The following is a 27304-nucleotide window of genomic DNA, read 5'->3' as shown; positions in this document are numbered from 1 at the left end:
CGCCACGGTACCCGAGCAGGGTAGGGCGGAGACCACCTCAGAGGTTCACGGACTTCATCATGGACCCGGCTCCCTAGCAGAGACGGCTAAGACATATCCTGTTCATGATGACAAGCAAGTTTTTGTGTTAATGTTGCGTTCATGTTGAACTGTTCTGTTTCTGGGGGAAAAGGAGGAGTGTTGTGTACTACGTACACGTAGTGCGCATGCGCGAGGCTCTAGGGGCTCGCGCATGCGCGGTTAACAAATAAAGGCGGTGCTCGGCAGTTGCAGCCGGAGACCGGAGCCATCGCACGTCTCCGGCGTGCGTTCTTGGTGTGCATGTGTGTACGAGTGCACGCGTGGTTTGCCTGACTTGCGGATCGCCGCGAGTATCTAAAAACCACCACCTTGTGTCACACCACAGGAACGTCATCTCCTCGAGATCCTATCGGGGAATGGCAGCGCGGAAGAGGAGGGGTGAGGGAAAAGGAAGTAGAAGAAGGGATGCAATAATAAAGAAGATAAGTCACTATTCTAGCTGGCTCTGTGTTGTCTTCTTTTCGTGTCGCCTGGAGAGAGGATAATACTGCCTTTCCCCATCACTAAGCTAGCAGGGCTCTGCCGCGGGTCAAGTCTCACGGAAGTGACGTGTGGGGGAAGGAGGGCGGGCAGTGTGCGAGTAAGAGAATAAAGAAAGACGTCTTTCTCCAGGTCCTTTTTTTTCGTGTTTTTTTCTCTCCATGTTCGGAAGTCTCTGTTTACTTTATAGCACGAGTGTCTCCCTCTCTCGTGTCACGTAACACGTAGCGCTTTTTTATATCCATATTCCCAAAAATTGCTTTGCTGGGCCGCCATAACGACCGCTTAAATATACGCAGCTCGCGAGCTAACGACAGGGCCCCTTAGGCAACACAGACACGGGTCTTCTTCCTCTTCTCCCGCGCCGCGGCGCCTCTTCCTTTTATAGTGATTATCCCCGTGCCTCTCTCCTCGCGCGAACCTGTAGTAAGTGTGTGACGTGTGGGGGGAGGAGGGTGCGCTGGCCGGCCAACCCGGAAGAGGCTGCAGTACAAACGCGCGCCCGCTGCGGCTCCCCTAGTACACCAGCATCCTGAGCCGCCCGCCTCCATTCCATCAGCAGACCTGCTACTGCTACTGCTGCTGCTGCTGGCAGAGGCGTCAGTGCAGAGCCGCCCGGGCACAGCCAGGTACGGGAGCGCAACCTTCCGTTATTCCCAGGGGCCGCCAGCGCGTGGTGCATGCATGCCTGTGCAGGAGGGTGTGGGGGAGCTCGCTCGTCCCCGTGTGCGAGAATGTGTGGGGTGAAGGATGGGGCTGTACTGCAGAGGGAGTGGTTGACCCCGAACAAGGTGTATATAATAAATCATCCATGCAATTCCTGGAGGGCCCTTTACTAGTATGATCTACACTATGTGTTTTCCACATTCTGTGTGGAGGTTACATTTATTGGATTTCTTTTCTCCATAACACACAGCTGTGTGCGTCTGTAAACCCTCCCACCCCCCCCCATGCACTGCCTAGTGCATACCTGAATATGGGAAGATGGTGTTTTTTTTCTTCTAGATGGCGCCTTCGTTCTGAAAATTGGGTTCTTTGAGTGCTGCCAGCTCCTCTTCGCCTTCTTTCCGTTACATTATGGTGCCTGTTTGTACTTTCGAGTGCCAGTGTTGTGATAACCTACATTTCTATAGAAATGTCACGTTCCTTTTTAAAATCGTGCACTTCCTCAATGCGTTTTAGCCTCCTCTCGTTGTAAATGGCGACTTCCTCTTTCGCCTCTTATCTGCGCTGGAACAGCTTTACAAATAGCTTGACAGCGCGTAAGCAAATACATTGACTCTTTGATTTGAGAGAAAGTCTTTGAACAGTCACGTTTTTATCGGGAAAGCAAACAAGTGTGATCCAACGAGAGCTTGAATGGAGAAAGAAAGCTATTAACTTTTGGAAAAACAATCATTGGACACAAATAACACTACCATGTTGTGTTTTCCTTTGTATTAGAAATGATGTACAGATGTTTACACGAAAAAAAGACGTAACTTGACCTGGCTGTGAATAAACCAGCACCTTTCGATTTATTCAAGGTTTATGGTTCACTGCCGATGAAGGAATAATTAGCGGGCGCTAGGCTTGAGGGGGTTCTTAGTTTTTGGATTCCTTAGTGTTGTAATAGGAATATAAAAATGCTCCTGTCAAGCATGAACAACTTCTATTGGGGTAGATAAATGAGTAAATCTGTGTAGACCCCTTTTAACATGGTGCATTCCCACGTGCTTGGCTTCTGACAGGTGGCACCAGGCACAGTGAAAACTGGCTTATGGTGGCTTTGTCTGAAAGTGCACCCCTTTGTGAATCGGGATGCATTTAGGAAGTGTGGCAGCACTTGCATGGCATGTCGGCTGCCTGCATTAGCGAGATGAGCTTATTCACAAAAGTCCTAATGTGCCTCATCAGTTTTCACTTACATAAGGCAAAGTCTCCTATCCACTGCGCCGTCCCTCAAGGCTCTTGTGTATCGCCCACGCTCTACAACGTGTTCACCAAACCCCTCTTCGATGTGCACGATTATCTGGGTGTCTCCTACACTAACTATGCGGATAACACCCAGATACTCATTCCCATCACTGGTGATTACATAGCCGACACCAAATCCTTGAATGATGTCTATCTGGTCATCCAGGCCTGGACTCAACACAAACTATACCTTAACGATGATAAGACAGAGCTCATATTACTAGGATCAACTCAATGTCTTAATAAATTAGACCAAGCCTACAAGTCTTTCATCATTGATGTAACGACATTGGGTGGGTGCAATTATTTTATCCCAGTTCAGTGTTGAGAGGTTGAAGCTCGTGGGGTTGTATATTGTCCTTTGATCTCAACGATGCTCCAAATTAAGGACATGGTCAGATCCTCTAGTTATCACATCAGACTGTTCAGTCACGTTTGCTCAGAAAACCGAAGCAGGCAGGGCCAGCCTCCTGTAGTGGTACCAACATCCCACCCAGAAGGGTGATCCACTGGACCCCTAATCCTTCCCAGCTCTATTGGTCCATTCCGCCTAAGGGAATAAATGCACCTGTAATAGGACAGAAAGCGTCTTCCACTGTTTATTTCCTGGAGCAGCCATGCCCACTGGCCCCATGACACATAGCATGTGCAGTGGGGGCCATGTTAGGATGGGGGGCAGCCTCACAGTTCAAAGGCGGTTGGTCTAGCGTCACACCATGTTGGTGTTCTTTTAGGCATATAAATGGTGGGGATGGCTGTGAATAAGTGTAAAAGGTGACTTGCTGAGATGCGTGAAATAGTATTGCGCCAAAAGGCATATTATGTACAATCTGAGGTTAAAAATGTCAATGACCAGTAGTTTGCTGTATGTGTTGGCTGCAGAAGCGAGGTTCACTTTTCACATTGCATTCTGCGGTCATAGCCTTTTGTAAATTGTCCCGAGTTTTTGTGTTGCTCATGCAGGTCAGAAAGAAGTCTTTGTAACCTTGTTGGGTCATTTAAAACCATGAAACAATATCTGGTTTTAATGTTGGGGGACTTGGAGTGAAGCTGATGTCAACGTTTTATCACTAATTATAGAGTCGCAATAACTGGCACTGATGGATCTTCTTTTGTCATTGGACCTATTTAATACAATGGTGAAAAGTGGATGTAATTGATATGGAAGAAGGGATCTAAAGATTTTCTGCTGACCTGAATTTCTTGATATTTTTCAAGCTCTCAGAGAACTTGGTGCATCCGTTTTTCTTTAAAACAAGGTAGCTTCTATAAAAGAGGAAGTGAAATAGTTTCCACACTCTACATATGACAGTTCCTCTTCCTGTGAAGCCATTTGCTCTCAGGCTTTAAACATGAAGTGGATACTGGTCTAAGTGAGGCTGTTTGCCTTGGCAACAAGCTTTCAACAAGCATTGACAATGCTAACAGTTTGGGATTTTGTGTAGACATTGAAAAGGTACTTGGCAGGAACAGCCGTAGTGGTATTAACTGGCCATTGATGGTAGCAGGTGCAAAATGTTGTGAGTACCTGGGCATCTAGTAGCAGTGCTTGGCAAATGCCTAGTTCTACGCAAGCCAAAATTGTTAGCTTTGACTGCCTTTTAACCAGACTAAAGTGACTGACACGCACCTTGCTTATAAATCGAGTAGTTGAAGACATTTAATTACACCAGTAGCTGGTTTACAACTCCCATTAAGTCCTTAACTCTCAGAAGACTGCTTTGAAAAGGCACTGGCAGGTGCTTTGAGTGCAACGTTTGATATTAAAGCTTGATTAGCGAGGGGCACAGCCAATCAGGTCTCTGGATCGTGGGCTGAAACCTATAATCTCATCTCAGCCCACGTTCCAAGGTCAGGCCTTTAACTTGGCCTGCTGGGCAGTTACCCCTGTTCCCGCCCTTGGAACGGGGTGTTGTAGGCACATTAAAGCCAGCTTTAAAAGTTCCCATGAGGAGCTGTTTGGGGCGGGCAGGGACAGGAACTGGGCATAGAGATTTGCATGGCCATGGTTAGTGAATGGGTGGGCTAATAACCAAATACGACCTACAAGCTGTGTCCCTACTCGTATGACCTTGCTCCCGATCTGTACTGCAATGCAATAATTTCAGTTTATAGGCGTCAGAATCTAATATACACAACTAAGAGTATGAATAGCCGTTAATTAGTGATCATCGTGTGTACTCAGAAACTGGAATCGGGTAAAAGGCAAACCTTCTCTTCTAAACTATGAAAGGAAGGGCCAAATGCACCGGAATTGTCTGCTTCATGGCCGTGTTTGAATTGCGTAGCGGTGCCCTGCAGCTGATAATGCTATTGATCCAGCGGCACTGGGCAAAGTCAAAGCCGCCCTCTCTAATTAAAGCGCCGCTCTCCTGCATCACTTACTTTGTAGTACTCACCAGACATTGGCGAACAATAACGGACATGTAAAACTCTTATTAGCCAAAAACCGAACTCAACTGGCTGCTCCAGAGAACTACTTAACGTTTATTTTGTCACTCCCCGTTTTGTTTTGAAAACGAACATTAAGACCGGTGTGAGGTCATATCTGCTGTCATTAGCCATAGTACACTAGATTGGAGACGGTTGGAAACTCATCATACAATTCTGAAGTACACTGATGCAGTATAACGGAAGGCGACACAGTTCAGAAATCATGCATATATAAATCGATTTCGCACTGATATTTGGTCACTCTTGCCGTCTTGTTTGTTTTTGTTTTTGCTTCGTTTTTCTCTTGCCTTGTCTGTCCATCCCTCTTCTTTCTTTTATATCCCAGTATCGAACTCCCAACCAATGTGTCTTTTTTTCCTTTTTTTAAATGTTTTTGTTTTTCTCCCTTGCTCTTTCGATCCATTTATTTTCTTGCATACTTTCTCTCTATTTAGCTCCCATATATTCTTGCATTTTTTTTTTATTTTTTATTTTTTTTTAGTACCTAGCAGGTCATTCACAGCCACTCCCCACATTGCCATTTGAACACCCTCCGATCAACCAGTGAATTAAATCACAATTTCAATTTGATACAGTAACAGCCATTTATATCAAACACAATTCTGATGAAATATGCTGATCCTTTATGAAAGAAAGGAGTACAAAACGGAACAAAAGGAGCAAATGGAGGGTTTAAGGAGAGCAAGGGAATCGGGGGAAGGAAGGAAAAGAGGAACGTATTGAAAAAAGATCGATATATAGGAAGAGCAAGCTTTTAAACTAATGAATGGAAGAAAAGATGCTAATGGAAAAGGAATCGGATCAAAAAAAGTGACAGCTGGAAGAAAGCGAAGCTTAAAAAGAGATGGATAGATAGTTGGAAAAGACAGGAAGAGTTGAAAATTGTGCAAGTTTTATGTATATATTGTGATTCAGGTTATAGCAAACAGCATTGTATATGTACTTGTGGAAGCATCTGTCTGATTTATTCTGAAGATGGCAAATCTAGGTGATATATACATTGGCTTGTAAGTGAAGGATAGCAGCATAACAACACCTACAGTCCCCGAGAAACCCAACCTGCCTTCCATCTTTACCCTTGTGCTCACCTGATCATAGAACATTTGAGAAAACCTCCTCCTAGGCCTTCCAGTGCGTTCTTCCACGTAGACCAGGCCATTAATATATATCTGTGACCATCGTTGTTGACCATGAATGAATGACAGTTCTGGTGTGTTGTAATATGTCATGTAAGTTCTACCAGTCCTGCCTTTATCGGCCGAGGGATTTCTGTCCACTGCCACATAACATGTGGCATCATATAGCAGTCTATTGTTTATCCGGTTTTGGCTTGAGCTTACGTCCCTGCTCCACTAACCTTAGCTGCCCAATATTATTGCACATTTGTTCACTGTCGTCATTGACTTCCGACAAGAGGGAAAGAAGAAAAATAAAGGACGCCGCTCCGGGTATGCTATCATAGAAATGTGATCTCTATATCTGAAGTAATTATGGGAGGTCCCCAAACCCTTTTGCAATGGAAACCCAGAAGCACCAGTCTTCCTTACTACGTGCTTTCATTTATCAACATAGAGAATACATCTGTGCTCCGCATACTGTACAGTGGATGGGTGATCTTTAAAAGACCACCTGTATCGAGCTGCCATGTGCTGCTTCTACTTTCAGAATGGTAGTGCTGAGCATTGTATGTTTTGCAAGAGCAGTCGAATAGTTATGAGTACCATGTACCAATAAAATGCAGAGCACGTGTACACCTTTGCTAATGACCTGGAATTAGATTTTCTGAATTGTAAAGCATCTTATTAGTAAGCAGCATTGCACATTGTTAGGTTTGCAACAGCATAAAGCTTGCAGCTTTGTGTTTGGGCAATGCCCAATTTATATACATCTTGCAATTGTATGGCCTTCCTTTTTTTGGGGATAAATATACTTTTTTATTTTGTTAGTCTACTTAATGCATTTAATTTAAGTTTTTGGTTAATATATTAAGCTCCTGGCCATCCATTTGAGCGTGCTTACATTGCAATCCCACATGTATCTGACTGTTTTACATGTCAATTGGATAGATTGTCAATTGGATAGATTTTGTTTATTATGCTGGCTTGCAATTTTTCTTTTTTACTGCGCCAAATAGCCATTGTAGTATCGGAGCACCTAGGCTTGTCTAAGATGCCATTAGTGTTGACACCTTTGTCTGCTGGAGTAAAGAAAATGAGCGAGGGTAAGATGAGGGTGAGCATGGGCAAAGTGTGGAATAATGATTATAGGAGTTTTGCGTGTGGAGCTAGCTGTGGAAAGCAACAGAGCACTTAACAAGTCACAGGTAATTAAACAGTGAGTGTTGTTAAGATGCAAGAGAGCGGGGAGCTAACAACTGGTGAGGTGGAAGGGTTTGGCAAATTAGGCAGTAAGGGATCAAAAAGAAACTACAGAGGAAGGCAGATTGTCCAATCTCAGGTTAGGTGGGGAGTGTGTGTGTGGACCTGTCTGGGAGAAGCCATTACTTGAAGAGGCAGGTCTTGAGCTCCTCCTGAAATGTAGAAGTGGTGGGGCAAGTCGTGTGATGACTGGGATAAGGTTCCAGATTGTGGGGCGTCCACAGAGAAGGCTTTTCTTACATCATAGCCTGCTGGAGATGCTGACCTTGTGGGGATTTCAGTGAAGAGCCATGTAGATGATGCAGCTGTATTTGAAGGTGATACATGTTTGCATCTATAACCAGTGCAGTTCGGTGGGGATGGAGTGGTCGTATTAATAAAGCCCTTTAGTGAGTTGTGCTGCAGCATGTAGAACACATCAGGGGTGCCAGGGTGGTCACAGGAAGGCTTCCCAGAAATGGATTGCCATCATCTTGGTGCAAGAGGACTAATAAATGTGGCAAATACAGGAAGGAAGGGTGGGGATGCAGCGGTGGAAGAATGTATGTTTGTTTTCTGGTGGCATGCATGCATGTCATTCCTATTAGGTGGACCATGGTTCTTAAAAGGCGTTGTGGTGATTGGTTTTTGTTTCCACGGTAGACTTTTGGAGAATGTTGCTGGTAAGGGAATTGAATGATCAAACTAATGGCACAATTGTGAAAACCTGGCACTGCAATCTCAAAGGTTATTATTGAGTTTGTTCCATGTCACTTCATGGTATATTTTATTTCTGTTCACGTTGAGAAAAGTTGGCACCTTGGGAATAGACTATCCAAGTATAATAAAACATAGCTATTTATTGTGAGAAAATGTAGTCTGAGCACGCTATGCTGTCTGTTTTCACTAGAATATGTGAAAGATGTAGATGAGTGTTTGTCAAACAGGGTAGGCAGAGGGAGATGGGCCGGATGTCTGTCCTTAAGTTGCATTGACAGTCTGGTACTGTTCTGCTACTGTGCTTTTGATAAGCTTTGTTCCTTGTACGGTGCTTTATACTAGAGTATGCCCACCTCACAGGACTGAGGTGCTGGATGTTGGGAATCTTGAATGTTGCAAGCCGATGACATGTGCTTTACGATCTGCATTGATGGGCCCCTATGGTAGCCAGCCAGCCAGCGTGGAGAAGTCGTGAATCTGTTTGAAAGATGCCTTCACAGGTAAGAGAAATGGTGATCTGAGCAACTTGTACACATGGAAACCCTTTAAATAACATTCTGAAGGCAAGTGTGTCAGAAATGTGAATTTGCCATATTTGCAACTTTCTGAAAAATGTGCTAAAGTATCCTTACCCCCCCCCCCTGTTGTATGTTAAAAAATGTTTATAATGCACCAAATCACCACCATCACACTAGTCGAGTGCCTAGGCTTGTCCTTTAGTGCGTATTTGAGGACATGACCACCGCCTTTGGCTCAGTCGTGGTTTGGCTTTTTTTAATAATTTGAAAACCTCCCTTGCCAGCACTTCAGTCTTGGTGTCTTTCTAAGAGCCCATGATGGAACCACTCATCCAAACATAATCGGTGTTGCCTGCGTACAACCACGTCAAATATTTATCCTTTAGTGCAGAAAGCTCTGATTCCTAATCTCAAACAAGCACTATTGCGTGAGATTGGAAAATCTTGTCCTCACAAGCCCATCCCATGGTTATATCTCTTGGTGTCTGTAGGCATATACAGAAAGTGTCATTCTTCTCGGACCTGCTTGACGGGTGTTTAAAAAGGCTGTTAAACGCTGCAGGCTCACATGGCAAGCAAGAATGCCCCACATGTTAAAACATCTCTTTGGTAATGTAATTCATATTGTATAAATGTGCTATTTTCTCAGTATTATTTACTACCGAAATTCACCCGATTTTACTTCAGAGCAATGCAGAAACAGAGACACTGGTAGTAGAACTTGTAGGATGTTTTAATCGGGCGACATCTAATTCAGGGGAACTTTCCACCCAGCCCAAACCAGGTGCGCACAAATTTGCTTCATTATGAATCTGCGACCCCCCACCACCAACATGTACCCAGCATCTCCAGGATGGCCACTGCTATTGATGTTAGTGTTGGGCATAGGTCGAACGCTTGCATTATTTGGGGAAAGTATGTTCTTGCATTTTGTCATGCAGGTGTTTCAATACCACTTGCTTGATTTAACCTGATGGTATATGGGATGTGTGCATGTGGTTTGTAATTTGGCTTGTTGCTTGGGTTGGCCTTAGGCCTTTTCAGTAACGGAGTTACTATCGCATGCATGAGTTCTTTAGGCAGCATTGTTGTAGAGGGAGGTGTTCATGATCTGATGTAAGACATTCAACATTGGAAAAAGTAGAACTATTTTCTTTAAGATCGAAGCGGGACTGTGGTCCAGCGTTAAGCCTGTGCTGATTGCATGAGCATTTTCGTTGTCCATGGATCACGTTTCAAACCCATCTAACTTTTTGATTTTCTTTGTTATTCCATAAGCGGAGAGTATCTTTAATTTGAGAAGTTTCTTCAAAGATATCTTTTCATTTTTTTGAGTAAACAAACTTTGCATAGCATTACGGACCTCTTAAAATGGTACAGTGCCGACTTGGTTTTCTTTGGGAATTTTGCGCTTGCTCAAAACTTTATGAAACATGATTTTGAGGAGCTATAGCCATCTCACTCCTATTCCTGTAATGTTATTTTAGCTATTTAAATCAATTAATTGTGAATTTTCACCAGTTTAAACTAGGCGATAAATGGGATGTCCTTGATCCAGGAAGACAGCACAGTGGTAGGTGGACTACAGAAGTGCATTTCAGTGACTTTCGTCGAGGATTTGCAGGTTAAGCATTGCATTGCACCCTTTTGGCAGGCTGACATTAAATGCACGGTGCTCCTAATCGATGTGAAGCTTCGATTCCCAAAAAGACACCATTAACTGCGAGTTCTGTCCGTGGACTTGATGACTGGCAATTTGTTTCCAGTAAAGACTTGTGATGATGCCTTGACCATGCTTCAAGCTGTATCGCTCATTCATAACACACAATTTAAATCATGGATCGGGGCTGGTCCAACAGCAGGTAAGCACAAGGGAGATAGGATTCATCCTATAAGCATAAAGTCTGGCCCAATATCCTGTTGAGGGGAGGTGGGGGGTGAGGGCGAAGGGGGATGGGGACCACCAAATGCAAGTTTCCCTGAGGTACCTTAAATGCTTACTCTGGTTGCATGCATAGGCGGAAGAAATCGGATACTTTGAATTCCCACGTATTCTTTGTTTCCACTACATAAATAATGTACTGTCTCACAGTTGCTGGCTGAGTGATTTTGGCAAAGTGCCAGATTGTGGCTCGAAATAATAGCATTGATTCCTTTTGTACACCTGGCCACGCTCGGGTTTGGTAAGGAATTCTACACAGGGCTGGTAATATCCCTGTACCACCACAGTGAACACGGTGTCAATGACGTTCTTTTTACAAGTTGGTTTGAGTGGTATCCAATAAATCGGTCAAAACGTGTTTCTGTGCTCACCCAAGAGCATTGTAAGTATTTGTTCTTGGGGAAGATGATCAAGTGGCAAATCTCTGTAAAAAACGAACTGGTACCGCAAGATAGGCCTTCTTTGTTCATGTACAAAGAAACTATAATAACCTGGCTGGGCTATAAGCTTTCATTGTCCTACATCCTTTAGTCCACGTGTGCGAAGTACTGTTGTTACCCAGAAGGGAGTGTGCAGAGATATTCTGCAACTGCTGCCTGGGCCATGGAGAGGGTATGCAGTAGATAATGGGAGTGAACGAGACGTGTCGAATTGAAGATTTACCAGGCAAACTGATCACATATGCAAAAAAACTAGTGGTTGTATAGTTGAAATGGTGGACATGGCAAATAACGCATACCATCGGCACTAGGAGCTGGTGGTTGTAACAGAACTAAAAATACCATTAACAGTAGTAGATACAGAATTGGTAGTCATTGTACAAGTGCTAGGTTGTAGTAGTAGTATGGGTTTCATTTTTAGCACTAGAACCCGTTGCATAATCGGTAGCACATCTACTAAAATCACTAGTTCTGCCACTACTGCTTGCAGCTCCAAATAGTAGTTGATGAGATATCCATGTGCAGTAGGTTTATAGTGATTACGTCAAGAAAAGGGTTGACATGCAAAACAATCAAATACAAACCATCGCATACCAAAGCATCAACAACCTATATTTTACATGTAAAAGTGCAGTTTCATCAAAACCAGTCCATCGACAATATACATGGACTGGTTTCAATGGAAATGCACTTTTATATGTAAAACGTAGCATTTCCATGTTTTTTTTTTTTTTTTGTAACTTTAAAACGTTACATGGCGCTGTCCAGGGCTGACATTTCAGCACTGGCCAGCTCCTTGCAACGTTTCTGTATATTGGGGGCAGGGGGTCCCCAACCCTAATGTAACCCTTAATCTAACCCTAGCCCAACCCTAACCCCAATGTAACCCTTATTCCAACCCTAACGTAACCCTTAATCTAACCCCAGCCCCAACCCTAACGTAACCATGACCCTAACCCTAATGTAACCCTTAATCCAACCCTAGCCCCAACCCTAACCCTAATGTAACCCTTAAGATAACCCTAATCTAACCCTTACTCTAACCCTAGCCCCAACCCTAATCTAACCCCTAATCATAACATTACATTTCAATGGATCCATCGAATTTTATTCAACGAAATGGCCATTCTATGGAAAAAATTTGATGGTTTGGTGTTAGATGGATTGTCATTCGATGGAATGACTGGATACCGTGCAGCAACGATGTAGAAATCCCCTTTCTGATTGATCTGCTTTTGGAGTATGTGTTGCAATCTGTTTGCTCGAGCAATTGACTTGGATCAGTTTGGGAAAGGGGCTGTTGATGGAGGTTGTACACTAATGAATTGTGGATAGCGATTCTGCATTAGCGGTGCTGACAGTTGCAGAAGGGGGTTCTGGGATCCCATTACGGACTTGTAAAGAGTTTAAAAACATAGGACTAAAATAAAAATGCTTGAATTGTATAGAAATATATAATAACTCACCCGACCATACAGCGTGATTCTTGTCTCAGTTTCTACACCTTGAACAGAAGCCTGAAATTACGAGCATGCATGTTGATGTAAGCCTACTAAAATGACACCAGAGTGTAGAAAGAAAAACGGTGAAAGAGAATGCAACTATTTTTAGGCATCCATCTTTATGTATCCCTCCTATTGTTTCATTCCACCACCATTTGCACCTATTAAAACACAGTGGCCACTCCTGGCATTCACTGTTGCTGCGTCGGCATACATCTAAAGCTTTACTGTTCTTATGTGCTTAAGTTCAAAATAAACAAAGACAAGCCAGGGCAGAGGCCTTTTCAGCTTGGAATGCCTCTGACCACTGAGTAAAGCTGATCACTGCCGTTGCAGTGCAGCGGCTCGCAAGGACATACGCTCTGTTTCCCTTTATGTATTTATTTATTAAAACCAAATTTTTGTGTGGATTCTGAATTTTGGAAATTCCCGCACAATTGCAGCATTGTAATCCATGGACAGGGCTTTAAAGAGTTTCTTCTCTGATCAAGGAAAGGGGAAAGGTGGCCTGCATCTGGGGGGGACATAAATGAGGTTCTACTCTGATCAAGGGCTGTCAACAGAGACACCTCGTTAGAAAATGGAGTGAGGAAAACGTAAGTAACCAATGTGAAGAAAGACTCGTGACTGTATGTAGCTTTACTCTGGGCAATGTGAAGAAAGACTTGTGACTGTATGTAGCTTTACTATGGGTATTTGTTGATAGTGAATATAGCTTTAGGAAGCCACGCAGCTGTGCCCTTTTGGTAGGTGCTACGGGTATGCACGGAGAAGAGGATGTACCTGTGTAGTACTCACCGGGGAGATCCCCATTGGCCTCCCCCACCTCCTGTGGCCAGTGTATTACAATCACATCATGAAATAACCGACAACTTTGTAAGGTTATTTAGAAGAAACCAGGTCCTAGTCAACAACAAAAAATGGGCATCCCAGCCACATACATTACAAAAGGGGGTGGCCCATCTCATCCCTGTTCGTCAAAGGCACAAGCCGACTCCGATTCTGGTTAGTACCCGTCAAACACTGGTTACTACCAGTGGGACACTTCGGGGCATTGACAAAGTGTGTTGTTAGCCTAAAGCCCTAAAAGGTCAGTGCTAGTCGCTGGATTTGGCTGGAGCACGGGCAATCCTGAACCTCTACCGCCGAAGCAGCAGTGTGAAAATCCCTCACTGGCTAGGACCGCCCCGACAATCCGCCTGCACCAGAAAAGGAAAATTAGAAACAAAATACTACAACACAATACCATTTATATAGTTTGAGAAAATTATTACTACATCAACACTGCACTCCTTAAGCAATGCGAATGCCTCTCCATGACAGGAACCTATTCTAACTCCATTCCATTTATTTTGTTACTTAACTCTTATCAACCAGTAAATTGACAGTATTCAGATCAACGCACGGCGGGAGCTGCTGGACAAGAGACTGACTCCCAGCAGCCCCCACCGTATGTGCGTCCCCCAGGAGCCCGCCGAGAAGTCGGCCCTGGGGGACGCCTCTTGCGCCTCCCCTGGAGAGGAAGAGTAGAGGCGGACCTCCTGCCAGAAGGTGGCGGCCAGAGGGGACAGCCCGCTATGTAGGCTGTCACTCAAGCGCCCCCTGCGGGGGCCGTTCAGCCTCTTTTTGCATTGCCTGGAGCATGGGGACTGCTGCAACCCTGCACCAGTGCAGTAAGGAGAGAGCTGACTGTTCCCAGCGAAGAATGCAGGGCCGTTGGCTATGAAATGTGACATCCAATAAGCCCTTTTGGGGCAGAGAGAGAGATGGTTGCAAGGCACAAAATAATTGGCTGTGAAAAAGTATGCAGACAAGGAGCCAGTAGCTCAGTCTCCAGTGTTGAAGTCCCAGATGTTTCCTGAAAAAAAGGCAGATGTTTATTGTGAAAAATAATGCTTCAAATTATGCATACCAGTGCAAGGCAGATTTCCAAAATGCGAAATGTTGCATCCTCCGTTTGCCTATACATGTATAATCACTTGAATGTATGTTTCAGTGACCTGTGTAGTTGGTTTGATAAGCTGTGCATAGATTAAGCTCTGATCTTAACTATTTTAGTGTAGATCAATACACGATGCTGCATAACGGACCAAACCCACGTAGTGCGGCTTCTGTGTGTTAAGCTATTGCTGGGAGCCATTGCATCTTGAACCTCCGAGCAGACCGTGCTGCACTAGCAGCAGATCGGAACTGAGGCCAGGAAATTGCAGAGTGAGCGCCATTGGGGCGGGAGGAGCGGGCTGGCCGGGGGAACGAGGCTCGCGAGCGTTGCCTGAGGCACTCAGGTTGCAGTGGCGCCTAAACGGCAAGTGCTTGTTCTGCAGACACGCTTGACGGGCGGGCAGCCCGGGGTAAAGCTAACCGCATTGTTCTAACCTGCTCTCTTAATATATTATGTTTTCCAACCACCAACTGTCCCCGCCCCCAGCTGACCGACAGACCCGTGGCAGGGCAAGACACAACAGCGCCCCAACAGCGCCCGTGGCTGCACAGTTAAATCCCTGGCATTTACTAATGTAAAACATTTTATTTTTAACAAATTCGTATGCATCCATTTTTATGCAATTGAAATCATGATGGGCAGCTAGTGTTTGCATGTCAGGGGAGTGTTCATCAGGGCATGGGCGAGCTCGTTCTCACGCCGGGCAGTTGCATGTGCCTTAGGCTGTTGATGCACAGGGGTATGGATGGCTTTGATTATTGGCCCACAATCCAACGCTTCTTTTGCAAGCATGGATCTATTGCAAAAGGCCTGGATGGTGAAATGCGTGTCCCTGCTTTGAACAACGGAAATGAAAAAACGTCTAAACTGGCACGAATGCCCTGCGACCAGACACCCACGTTGCCCATGGCCATGCTAGTCCATATTGTATTCGTCATTTATTTTAGCGGCCTTTCGCATTTGTATGGCCTCAATGTGCTTTTGTGGTTGGAATGCCCTCTGGGACCATAGTGCATGTGTGGGAGATTCTAAGATTTAATTTATAAGAGGCGTGTGCGCATTTTGCCATGGTAGGAATTGGGTGGGCTGGCTAGGCTCCAGTAAGCACCCCGGAAGTTAGCCACGTGGGCGGGTGCTGTTGGTGGTTTAGGACAGAGTGCTAGAGTCAGAGATTCAATGTGTGCCCAGATAGACTGTAACGTTTCGGGTTGTCACTGTATACTGTACATCAGTGGTTTCAGTGTGGACGGCTATGCAAGCTGCTAGACCGGACTTGCATAGCGTTAGCTGCATTCTAAAGTGCATGGGTGTGTGGCCGTGCCTGAATCCTGTGTCCACAGATGTCCACAGATGTGGTGCAAGGTATACATACCTTAAACTCAGATGGAGTTCATCATTGAAGTCGTTTTTCTAGGTCCAACGCGATTGGCTGCTCTCGCCAGTTGTCTCCCTAGATTGGGAGCAAGAGCAGTGGGAAAAGGGGCCTGGAGGGACTGGGGAGTGATGTAGAATGGTCTGTGGGTGGAGGGGGGGGGGCAAATGTATCCTCTAGATTTGGGATACTTGGATGGAGGGAGAAATGCCTAAAATGGGGGCACAACAGTAAAGGCAGAAACGCCCATATTTGGGCTAGCTCGGTAGAGGGAGACCTGCCTTATGGCAATTACCACACACTACCAGCCCAAGACTTCTCAGAGTACCCCACCTGGGATCTCTTCGGGCAAGTTCTGTGCTTTTAAAGGGATGCCAATGTTATATCTAAGGAGCCTTCTGAAAGGTAATGGCTTAATTGCACCAGTAATCCGGCACCTGGTGTAATACAAATGACTTAGCAAACTGTGCCTTCAGCCACTTTATAAACAATGTGTGTCCTTGCATGCGTTACTTGTACTTCCTGTTAAAACAAGCATTGGCAAAGCCAATCGTTTTAACTCTTGTGTAGGTATTTGCCAGGCACTGCCATAACCTACCCAGGTAATAAAACCGCTGTTGCCATCTTATGGCCAGTTCTATTTTGGCATTGGCTGGAGAATGTCCATTGCATGCCTACAGAAAGCTAAAAGATGTCCCTTCTGAAGTTTTTACCTAGTTGAGAAGCATCACTTGGTCTTGCACTCTTGGAGAAGGATTATGAACCCTAATCGTCACTCTTCCTCTATTGAGTTCCTTGTGCGTTTTTCATACTTCCACTTTTTTTTGTGGAACTCCCGCCCTGAATTCCAAATCCACCATGCCTTTCGTATGGCATGAAGGCCTCGCATTTTACGCAGTAATAATTTTCCTTGAGCCGTCACTCCAACTATCCAGTTGGCACCAAGAGACGGCACATTTCCTAAATAAATACCTAAAAAATGATTGTGTTGCTGCATTATGACGTCACACTCTTGTATCTGTGTTTTGTTGACGTGGAAGTTTATGCCCTAAACATGGAATACTTGCCTTAATCAAAATAATTAGCGTACACCAACCATAATGCCCTCTGGACTTTGTTAGATGTACACGGCAAGTCTGACATCTAGAACCTAGAGGTGAACATCTAATGGATTCAGGTTTCTTTGATGGAGGTGGACTCTACTGGCTAAATTGCCGACTTGCTGTCTGGAATCCTGGGTTCCGATTGTGCTTTTGGCACTTGAAAAAAATGGTTTGATTATTGCCAAGTCCTATAATCGCCTTCTCATTCAATAAAACGTGCAATGTTAATATGTTGCTTTATACTGCATGCCACTACCACCCAAGGGCAGTCTCCAGTCGCTGCATTTCAAAAATAACATCTCAGTATGCCATGCGGAAGTGACAACCCCATGGGTGTGTTCCCAATCTCCGCCTCCCATCCTGTTTTCCTGTGATCCTGCTGTTCTATGCACACATACCATCGAGTTATGCGCCCGTCTATCTCCTGAGTATAAGAGCAAATGGGGAAACCCGTTCGCCTTGGAAATCTCCACAAAACCCCACCTTTACTCTGATATTGGCTATAGGTAAGCACAGGCCAGTGGCTGTAGCTGCCATTCAAACCGTATCCCTAGGAGAAGGCGGCGGCTTCATCACTGCTCACTTGTGGGCTGCCCCACCTACATGATGATTTGAAATGGGAGCGGCTCTATGAAAGTGCCAGCTACAGATCGGAATGATGACGTGAACTTCTCCTTTAGCAAGGTGGCCGCTATTTAATTGCAGAAGTTGTATAAAGCAAGCAGGGGTTAATTGGAGCCAGATTCACTGGCTGTAATATTATCAAATGCAGATATCTAGGAGCGGCTTCTTGGTTCCCTTGTGAGGGATCTGTTCTGCAATTAAGCTGAGATGCTTGTTTCATAATCCCTTTTTTTGCACACATTTATAAGCTTTTCCTCGTGCAATCGTGGACCGTGGTGAGCATTCTTTCACACGCGAAGTGCCCTTTTGGCGTCCCTTTACTTGGCAACTGCAACATATTTCCTGACGGTGCCCTTTTAGCGTCAATTTGGTGCCCTAATCAGCTACCTAATGTTGCTTTTCCCTATTGCCAGCCTTGCATGCAATTGTACTAACGGAACATGCCAATTGCCAATCCGTTGTGCTGTTGAGACACAGAAGCGTTTGCCCCAGCAAAGTGTCCAAGAGCACGAGAGTGCTCTAAAAGGGCACCCAGTGCTGGAATCTGCCTACATGGTGAGTGGCTTGTTGGTCCGCTGGTTGTAATGCTTGGATGTGGCTCACAGATATGCTACCGTTGGCTGCGCTCCAGCGATTTTGGGGGTGGGGGCGCACAGGGAACCAGAGATGGAGAGACAAACTGGCAGAGCCTCGTTCTCTTTTTCTGCACGTTGGAGAACACTCATCCCCTGGATTGTTTTTCCGAGAGGCGGTCTAGTTGGTGAAAAATTTTGGATATTTGGGAATGGCTTATGATTTGGAATTGGATCAGTCGGAGCTAGTGAAGGGTATTTGTAAGTGCCCAGGCATTGCCAGAAGTTGGGCTAAGTTTTGTTGTTGCGTTCTTCACTCTCCCTTATCAAGTCGCATTCTTCACTCTCCATTGCCAACTCGCATTAATACTAAGTCTTCAAGCAAGCTAGTGGAGGCCTGGGAGCTGAAGACCTGTGTGAACGGAAGGCCGGGACAGTATGTATGGAGAAAAGGAAGAGGACTTTGGGTTTAGTGTCATTATGTGGCACCAACAGATCACACAACACAGTTGTAATTTAACCTTTTTGTTCCTTTCAGGTGTTGGAAGAATGTTTATCGAAGTTGGGAACCAACATAAATCAGGAATTCTCAACTTAAGTGTTGATATGGAGGAAATAATCAAAACAAATTAAAGGGATTTGATGTTCTTGGTCAAATGTCCTATTCTAATTCACACCGGTCAATACCACCTGCACCGGGGAACGCATACTTGAATATGTTCCTTCCGTGATGTTAAGTGTCCCAGCACAATTCTTTACTTGACAGAAGAGGAGCTAACCTCGCATCCACGTTGGCTCTATAACAAATTCCAGTGAAATTACCCTTGCCTTGGTCTCTTTGCTCTTACTAGGGCAAGGTCCTTCAGTCTTCCTGCCCAACTCCACCTCAGCCCTGTCGTTTTCTAGAGGTCTCCTTCGGTATGATATTCTACCAACCTTTTCAGGCTGCAGTAATTATAGCACAGCAGCCAAGGTTCGCCCTGCTGGGCTTGAACCATGGGATGTGAAGGCATGCCCCTAAACGCTCACACCAGAAAAAATTACAACCCACTAGGGGGAAAAAAAGGGCAAGAGATTCTTGCAAGTATAACCAGTTTTAATTATACAAAAAATAGGTGTGCCAACAAAGAACTCTGCTGCTCAGGAACGTTCTGAGCCAAAAAGGTGCAAGCAAGAGCTTAAAAAGGGGTACAGCATCATCAGTATACAGTTAAAAACCTGCGTGGCTGGTAGGTACGTCCCTATGCATGGTCAGCCTACTCCACAGGGATTGCCAGGCCATTGGACCCTGCCCCGTCCATCGATGGGGTCAGCTGGGCTCATCCTCTCCAGGGAACCAATGTCAAAAATAAAAACTGTGTTATTCTAAGTGCTACTCTTTGTTACACAGGGCACCTGGCATGATCATGGACTGGTACGGGGGAGGCTCGAGGTCACTGTGACCTGCACACATTTCACTTATCGCAGTTTCGCCGTCCGGCATCCAAGGCTTCCACCCTCCCTTTTTGAGCTATAATTTATCCCTCCCGCACCTAGCATTCCAAATCATGCCATTGTAAAGTACAGATAGGATGACCATTTTAGAATATTTTTTTGTTTAATTTTTTTTCTGGTTAATGGTCAGTGGGCCTGGGGTCAGCTGGTATCTTGGAATTGAGGGGTCTTGGGACTTGGACAGTTGTAGGGGCTATAACTTGTAGTTGGCTGAGTGGGGGTCGGAGGATTGCTCTGGCCTGATTGTGATAACGCGTACAGCGAGGCGCCTAGCACAGGCTTTATGGCTTTGCAGGATGCATTCTTTCTCGGGATAAAACGTATTGGCAACAGTTGTAGAACAAAGGAGGGTTTCTGTGGAAAATAACAGCACAGGTCTCTCTCTGTCGTCAGCGCTTAGGCTTATTCAGGTTTCTCCATCAAGTTTGCGGCCTATGTCTGACACCCTGCCATGTAGGCCCAATGGTTCTGCCGTAGCTACAAAATGGCGCCTGTTCATATGCGCGCATGAAGTTTAAACCTCTACAGTTTGCTTAATATGTCCGTGCAGGGTTTCTTAGTACGCCCGCCTGGCACATCACAGGTCACTTCATGGGATTTGCTTCACCCTAAAGGGCCTGGGGGAGGGGGCATGGGATAGGTCAATTTCCTTCTGCACAGATGGCCTCGGGGCTGCAAATGTTTCAGGTACTGCTTTGCAGTTACTACTAAGTAATTGGATAAAGCTCCGTTTCTATTCCTCTTTATTAGCAGCCTTCGAATGCTGTGTTTCCATTCAGGATGAGAGGAACGCTGGCTCTGTTTGCCAGGACTAGCCCCCACAAAGGCTGCCATTTCACCTGGCCCCCGCACCCTTCTTTCACATGCCATCTCTATTCCGCCCAGCTCCTACTCCACTCTGCTATAGTTTCTGCAGTATCCACTGGCCCGCTCTCCCATAACGTTGCAGTATCCTTCACGCCACGTGCCCACTGCTCTTGACAGCCGAGTCTGCAGACACTGCTCAGAATGCACATCTAATGCTTGTCACAAACTTCCTTTTTCTTTTGTTTGTTAATTTGTCCAACCTTGCGTTTGGACACTAATGGCTTCGCTCTGGCAATTAATGTAGGATGGTAGGCTGTTGCCACATGGTACACCCCTTCCATGATGCCCTTATTGCCTATGTATTCTCTGGTTGTTGGCAGCTCCCGGGTCAAAGACCCAGCAGGCTTCTTGCTCTTTTCTCTCTTGCAAGTCTCAACTTCCTCACTGTGTGGACTGTTTAGCTTAACCACGTTCTGCTCGCGCCATCCGTTCCTGCTGCTCACTGCTGCATACTAACTTTCAGAAAACTCCTAACTTCCTCAAACCGAGTGCTGTGTTCCTCTTTTTTTTTAATTGAGGGTGTGACAGTAATTGTTAAATTAAACGTTTTGACTAGTGGGTCGGTTTCCTCACAGCCTGTGATCATGTGAGAACTTCTCCCACGCCAATGTGTCTTTTACTCTTTTTCTACTTGGGTGTTCGCTCTCCCAATAATTGAATTTGTGTCAAGGGCCTACGCACAGGTCACGAGGGTACAAAAGGGTTATCTGCCCTCAGGCTCGGACATGATTCGGGCTGAGTGGCCCTGCAGTCCTGCAGCCAGTACCTTCAGTAGTTACCCTGGATCAGTAAAATCATGTTTGTTTTATGCGCATATCCCCTGGTTATTTTTCTTTCTTCGCAGATACTCCTCCTGCGTGGGGGTATGGTCTTCAATCCACTGAAGGGTGTGACCCAGAAGTGTGCTCAATGAGGAATTGCACGTTGTGTGCAGACTCTCGTAATGAGCCCAAAGCAAGTTGCCGACTTCCAAAGTACAGCAAGTTGCCGACTTCCAATGTGTCCTGTGCACATATTATTTTTTTTCCAGCATGATTTTATTAATTTTTACTTTCCAAATCATCTTAAACAAATCAAGCCCTTGATGTGGTCCTGGACGCCGAACTGTCTGGGTCACAACAGCACGTTGCTTTGATCCGGTCTGCTTGTGGGTTGATCACAAAGCTTCTCTGGACTATCTGCCCTTTTCTTGCACACAAGAACTCTGTTCTCATCAGAACACGCTTGGATTACTGTAATAGCCTGCTCAGTGGTTGTGCTAACTCCTCCATATCAGCCCTGCAGGTGTCCCAGAATGGGGCAGTGAGGGCAGTCTCCGGGTTTACTAGGTGAGCGCATGTTAAAGCAGCGAGGCATAGCCTACGCTGGCTGCCTGTAAGGCTTAGAATAAGACACAAAGTTCTGACCCTCGCACACAAATGTGTGAGGAATATGGCACCCCGGTATCTGGGAGCCCGCCTTCAACTGCAGACCTCTTCCCATCCACTTAGGCCCCAGTACCGTAAGAGGCTAGTTAAACACAGATTCAAACTGGTAAAGGCTGGTGGACGGACGCCGCTTCAGGCGACACGGTTCCGATCTCTGGAATCTGCTTCCGCTTGAGCTCAGAGTCATGGACACAACAGTTAAATTTAAAAAGAAGCTGAAGACGCTTCTGTTCAATCTTCCGCCCGACTAGGGACAATTGCCTTAGTGTGTTGCTCTCCTACTCGACTCAGAGTTCTGCTATGGATTCCCCCTCCCCAACCCCCTCACATCGTTCTGTTGCGATCTGTCCTGGTTGTCTGTTTGCGTCTTTTCTTGTGCGCGCCCTGAGGCCTACGGCCGTGTGGCGCCATGATATATGAATTTAAAATAAATAAATAATACAATGCTGCAGTTGGCCATAGCAGAATCTGTGCACATGACTGGCTTTGGTTTACTTCCGTTCCTCTAACAAGTCTCCTCTCCAAATATGGTACAGTGATGCACTTTCCTTCATTCCCCGCGTAATGCATTTCCATGTGGGCTGTACTAGGAGAAACCTCCCTGAAAGGATAGTTGGTAGTTATGTGGTGGGTTTCTCGAATGTGGCTAAGTGGAGCACTGTAGGATCGCCGCTCAAGGGGTCAACTTGTGTGGCTGGTGGTTTCCCTTTTCACCCAGAGTTCACCAGTACCCTCTACAGGGTGTACCAAGAGCTGACCTCTCATTAGGCTTGGGGTGGGAGAGCATGAGTCAAAGAGGGTGGGCTGTTGATGTGGGGAGGGAAGACTTAATGCATCAGCTGATGGTTAGGATAGATGTGTGTCGAAAAGGTAGTGCATTTGTAAACTCAGACCTGTTTCTTTAAAATAACATTTCCCACAACAAATTGATGTCAGTGGTTCGTTACGCCACTTCGCTCAAGGAAGAAGTGTGCCATAATGTAAAATATATTTTCCCCCCATTTATGAATCTTTTAAGTTGAAAGTTTTTTATTATTTGGAACAAATGAAAATATCATGAAACTCCCTGCACTACCCCTCACACAGTAATGCGTGAATTGCATATTTTTGTTTAGCCTCTCAGAGTCGTCTATTTCTTTTGTAACTTTAACACCAAGCTTGGAGGTACTTTCTGTGTGTTGCTGAGCAGATTAGTCGTTTATCTGGTTTACGATTTATGGGATACTTGTAGGAATTTCAGACCTTTCACGTCGTAATATATTTTTGGAATTAATCGGAGCACATCTGCCTTTAATGCTTTTTAAAGGTCAACAGACATATACATTCCTGCCAGGCCAGAGTAGAAAAGCTTAATAACGAACTACTCAGTATTTCAGAGCTTGGATGATTTTGATGTGTAGAGGATGGGGATGTGGAGAGTAACTTTAGTCAGGAGTTCCTTTGCAACCCTTGTGGAATTAAACTATTGTTACTCCTTCCACTAATTTCAGTTTCACAGTGGGTGTTGTGATGAATCCTGCAGAGTCATCACTAAACCCCAGCCTAAAGTCTCCTCCCATGTCGCCTGGGTAAGGTAGCCGCTACCTGATCTTAACCTTGGGAGTGGTAACATGAGGGTGGATCATATGGGAGGAGACGGCTGTAAAGGTGAAGTGGTTACTCCACTAGGAGAGACGAAGTATTCATCTTCTTTTGAGGTTGAGATTCCCATAATACCCAATTACCGAATGGCATGCTGTCAATGTACAGTTCCCTCTCCTAGAACTATTAAAAGTATAGACTATGGAAAGTCTGCTAAACGGCATAAAGTTGGTACATTGGTGGTTCAGGAAGTAAATATGACGACTTTAAAAATGTTATGATTCTGCCGTATAGAGATTCTAAACACCAGGGTAAATCGCAAACTCCCATAAACTAACTCTGTTCACAAATCCGTTAAAGTAAACTTAAAAATAAAAAGACGAAAAACATTATGGACTTCAGAATCCATAATGCCTGTGGTACCGAGACGAGGAAGAGGATCTCTTGAGTTAATGAAGACCATGAAACATAATGAATGGTCTAGTTGTTGTTGTGAGAAGCCCCTGAGTGGGACATTTAAATTCAGTAATGAGTTTCAGGTGATGGACGGAGACCCTGGTGGACTAGCAGAGGATGCAGTATTGCCGAATGCGGGATACACTTTGGAAGTAGAAGCAACAGGTGAGGACAATGCGGGAGAGAACGGCCGTGCAGAGAGAGTGCTGCTGGTGGCGGGAAAGGGGAAAGCTTCACTGTGTGGGACAGTAGCTTGCAGCATGCCGTTTTTATTTTATCATGGTATTTATTGAGAGTGGACCTAACTTTGAGAAGCATCAGATCGCTTTACAGAGGTATACACCAGTACAGATCCATAACGGAGCGCTTTACAGAGGTGTACAACAATACAGATGCATAATGGAGGACTTTCTATGCAGCGGGGTAGGATACAGAGAGGGACGGAGGAGAGGGGTACAGCTGTGGTGGGAAGGAAAGGGGTGGGCACTGTCCAGCGAGTCAGGTGGCACGATGGGCGATGTGATGGAGAGACTCCTTGAAGAGGTTGATCTTAAGTTCTTTTCTGAATTGTAGCGAGTGGGGGGGGCAAGTCTGATGCCAACGCGGAGGTGGTTCCATAGTCTTGGGGCATAGGCAGAGAAGGCTTGTTTTCTGGTCCTTTCCCTTTTGCAGCAGCATATTCCAAGTCTGCACGTGTCCTGGCTTCTGGTGGTGTGCTGTCTGCCGGAGATGCTTTGTTTCTCTATGTGGTAGCTGGGTGACTTGAGGGCGACTGCCTTTTAGGGGATGCAACAAGACTTGAAGGTTATTTGTGCATGCAGTGGGAGCCAATGAAGGTCGATGAGGGCAGGAGTGATGTGGTCATATCTGCGTAGACCCTTGATGAGGCATGCAGCCGCATGTAGAACACTTCTCAAGGGAGGATGACGGGAGCCCTTCGAGGAGTGCATTGCCCCCATTCAGGTGGGATAGGACCAGTGCTTGGCTCTAAAGCTGTCTGGAGGGTGGAAGGGCTTGACTTTTTGCAGAAGGCAGACATGATGCCAAGCTGTCTTGAGTTTTCGTAGCTAGGTGTGTACTGAAGGAGAGGTGTTTGTCGATGTGGAACCCGAAAAACTTGGAGCAGGAGGTGAGCTTGGATGTGTAGCCCTCAGAGTTCATGGTTGATGGCCAGGTCTGTGTGTCTGGGTGTTCGGAGGTGTTGGTGAGGAGTAGAAATTGAGTCTGGAGGAGTTGAGCTTCAAGCATACACTGGATATCCAAGACTGGATCAGCGAGATGCAGGTTTTGAGCCTGTGGATGTCCTTGATGGAGTCGAACTTGAGTTATAGCTGTGTCTCGCCGGCATATTGGTGGATGTGGATGTTGTGTGTGGCGTTAGGAAGGCTCCCAGCGGCTCTATGTATAGATTGAAGATCACTACGGAGAGGATGGAACTCTGTAGGACTCCACAGGTGACGGGTAGCAATGGCGATCTAGAGGAGTGCATCTGAACAAACTGCTTGCGGTTGGCGAGGTAGGACTTGAACCAGCGTAGGACAAGGTTGCACATCCCCATGTGCCAGTGCAGGGTGTCTGTAAGCGCCTGGTGGTCTACTGTGTCGAAGTGGCTGAGGAGAGCCAGGAGGCAGGGGTGGCCATGGTCAAGGATGTTGAGGGCGTCATCGACCACCCGTATGTTTGCTGTTTCCGTGCTGCATCTGGGTTCGAATCAGGATTATGAGTTGGGGGAGATTGTTGGTGTGAGTGTTGCGGCTACTGCTTTCTCGATGATCTTCACTAGGAAGGGAAGATGGGTGATTGGGCGATGGTTACCTAGGTTGTTGGGATCCAGAGTGGGTTTCTTTAGTAGATCGAGGATTTGTCCTGTTTTTAGGGTTGATGGGAAGGTGCCTTGAGTTAGGGAGCTGTTGTTGATCTCTTCGTAGGGAAGGAGAGCTTCTGCGGGAAGGGTCTTGAGGATTTTTGTTGGGAGGATTTAACTTGTTTATGATGTGGCTTTGAGGGCGGCCATGGTTTCTACCAGGCCCTCTGTCGAATGTTGTCCAGGTTGTGGTGATTTCGCAAGGAGGGACGTGAGGCGAGTTTGTGGATGCAGAGCTGGCGTCTATGTGCTGGCGAATCCTGCTGATTTTGTCGATGAAGAAGGTGGTGGGGGATATTTTGTTGGAGTGCGTTATACAGGGTTGGGTAGCATTTTGGCACATTGCTTGACCGTTTTGAAAAAGGCTCTGCTTTTGTTGTCTGCTTCTGCTATGCTATTATGATAGTAGGCTGCCTTTGCTGTGTTGATTAGTTGTTGGCGGGTTGCTTGAAGTTCCTTGAGTAGCGCCAAGTAGGATGCAGTCCTGGAGCGGCGCCAGGTTTTCTCTTGTTGCCTGATGACTCTTTTGCTGAGGTTGAGTTCTTGCATGTACCAGGGTGCTTTCGGTTTCCAGGGGCGCTGTTATAGAGGTGCGTGTAGGTTGATGGAGGCTGAGAGGGTGGCGTTGAGTGCTTCCAGTAGAGTGGCAGTTCGATTGTCCATGTAAGGTATTTGCTGGTGAGGTCTTTCATGAGGGCTTCATCAGGTTATTCAAGAACTTCCCAGTGGGTTTGTCTGCTGGGAGTGCTTGACTGGGGTGATGTGCAGGATGTTGAAAGGCACGGCTAGGTGGTCAGACCAGTCAAGCGGCAGAGAGCTGTGGTGAAGGGAAGATAGTGCAGTAATGATTAGGTCCACGATGTTGCCTTTGTTGTGTGTTGGGTCTTTGATGTGCGCGGCTGAGGAGAGCTTCCTTCATCGGTTTGGTGGCCTTGTTGCCTGGGAGGTTGACCTCTCCTAGGAAGATGTTTGCGTGTGTGAGGGACATGGTGGTTACCAGGTCGGGGAAGTCTCAGATGAAGGCGGTGTTGGGTTTTGAGTGGCCTGTAGATGCGATGAAAGGTGACTGTGTCCGTCGGAGAGCGTGGGAAGTGGCAGAAGAGGACTTTTAAGGAGCCAGTGTTGTCGACATCAAGCCTGGTGCATGGCCACAAGGTCTTGTGTATGACTGCCAGGCCTCAGCCTGTCTTGTTTGTCTGTTTTCTGTGTTGGATGCTGTAGCTGTCGGGGACAAGGATGTCTAGGATGTGGGTGGAGGTGGGTGTCATCCAGGTCTCTGATGAAGATGGCATCAAGGTCGTGTGTAGTGAGGAGGTTGACGATGTCTGCTGCATGGGTGACAGCTGAGCGGACGTTGAGGAGCATTAGCTTCTGTGTTGTGGACTGTGAGGGATTGTTGATGGGCTCAAGACTGATGTGGGTGAGGTTGCTGCATTGCAGAGTCTATGCCTTCCAGGAGGGGCAATGTCGTTGCCTGGTGATGGTGGGGATTGCCTGTGGGGACGGAGGGAGAAAATGCATGTTGGCGTGTGCTTACTTGTTGTCTGAGCAG

At 46.0% G+C, this 27304-nt stretch overlaps 1 protein-coding gene across 4 annotated transcripts in view; it reads left to right on the top strand.

Moving 5' to 3' along the window:
* Nucleotides 1–702: 702 nt before the first annotated feature.
* CYRIB (CYFIP related Rac1 interactor B) overlaps nucleotides 703–27304 on the top strand; it is an 819696-nt gene continuing 793094 nt past the window's right edge. For 3 of the 4 annotated variants that reach the window (XM_069621627.1, XM_069621629.1, XM_069621630.1), the window contains exon 1: nucleotides 1020–1190. The gene's annotated coding sequence lies outside the window, so the exon portion shown is untranslated. Of the gene's footprint in view, nucleotides 1191–27304 lie in introns of all 4 variants that reach the window. The other variant, XM_069621628.1, reaches the window with a different exon arrangement.

This window comes from Ambystoma mexicanum, chromosome 5q (genome assembly GCF_040938575.1).
Source record: "Ambystoma mexicanum isolate Mex_15411 chromosome 5q, UKY_AmexF1_1, whole genome shotgun sequence".
Classification (NCBI taxonomy): domain Eukaryota; kingdom Metazoa; phylum Chordata; class Amphibia; order Caudata; family Ambystomatidae; genus Ambystoma; species Ambystoma mexicanum.
The sequence above is the reverse complement of the archived record's forward strand: the minus strand, read 5'-3'. Positions and strand labels throughout refer to the sequence as shown.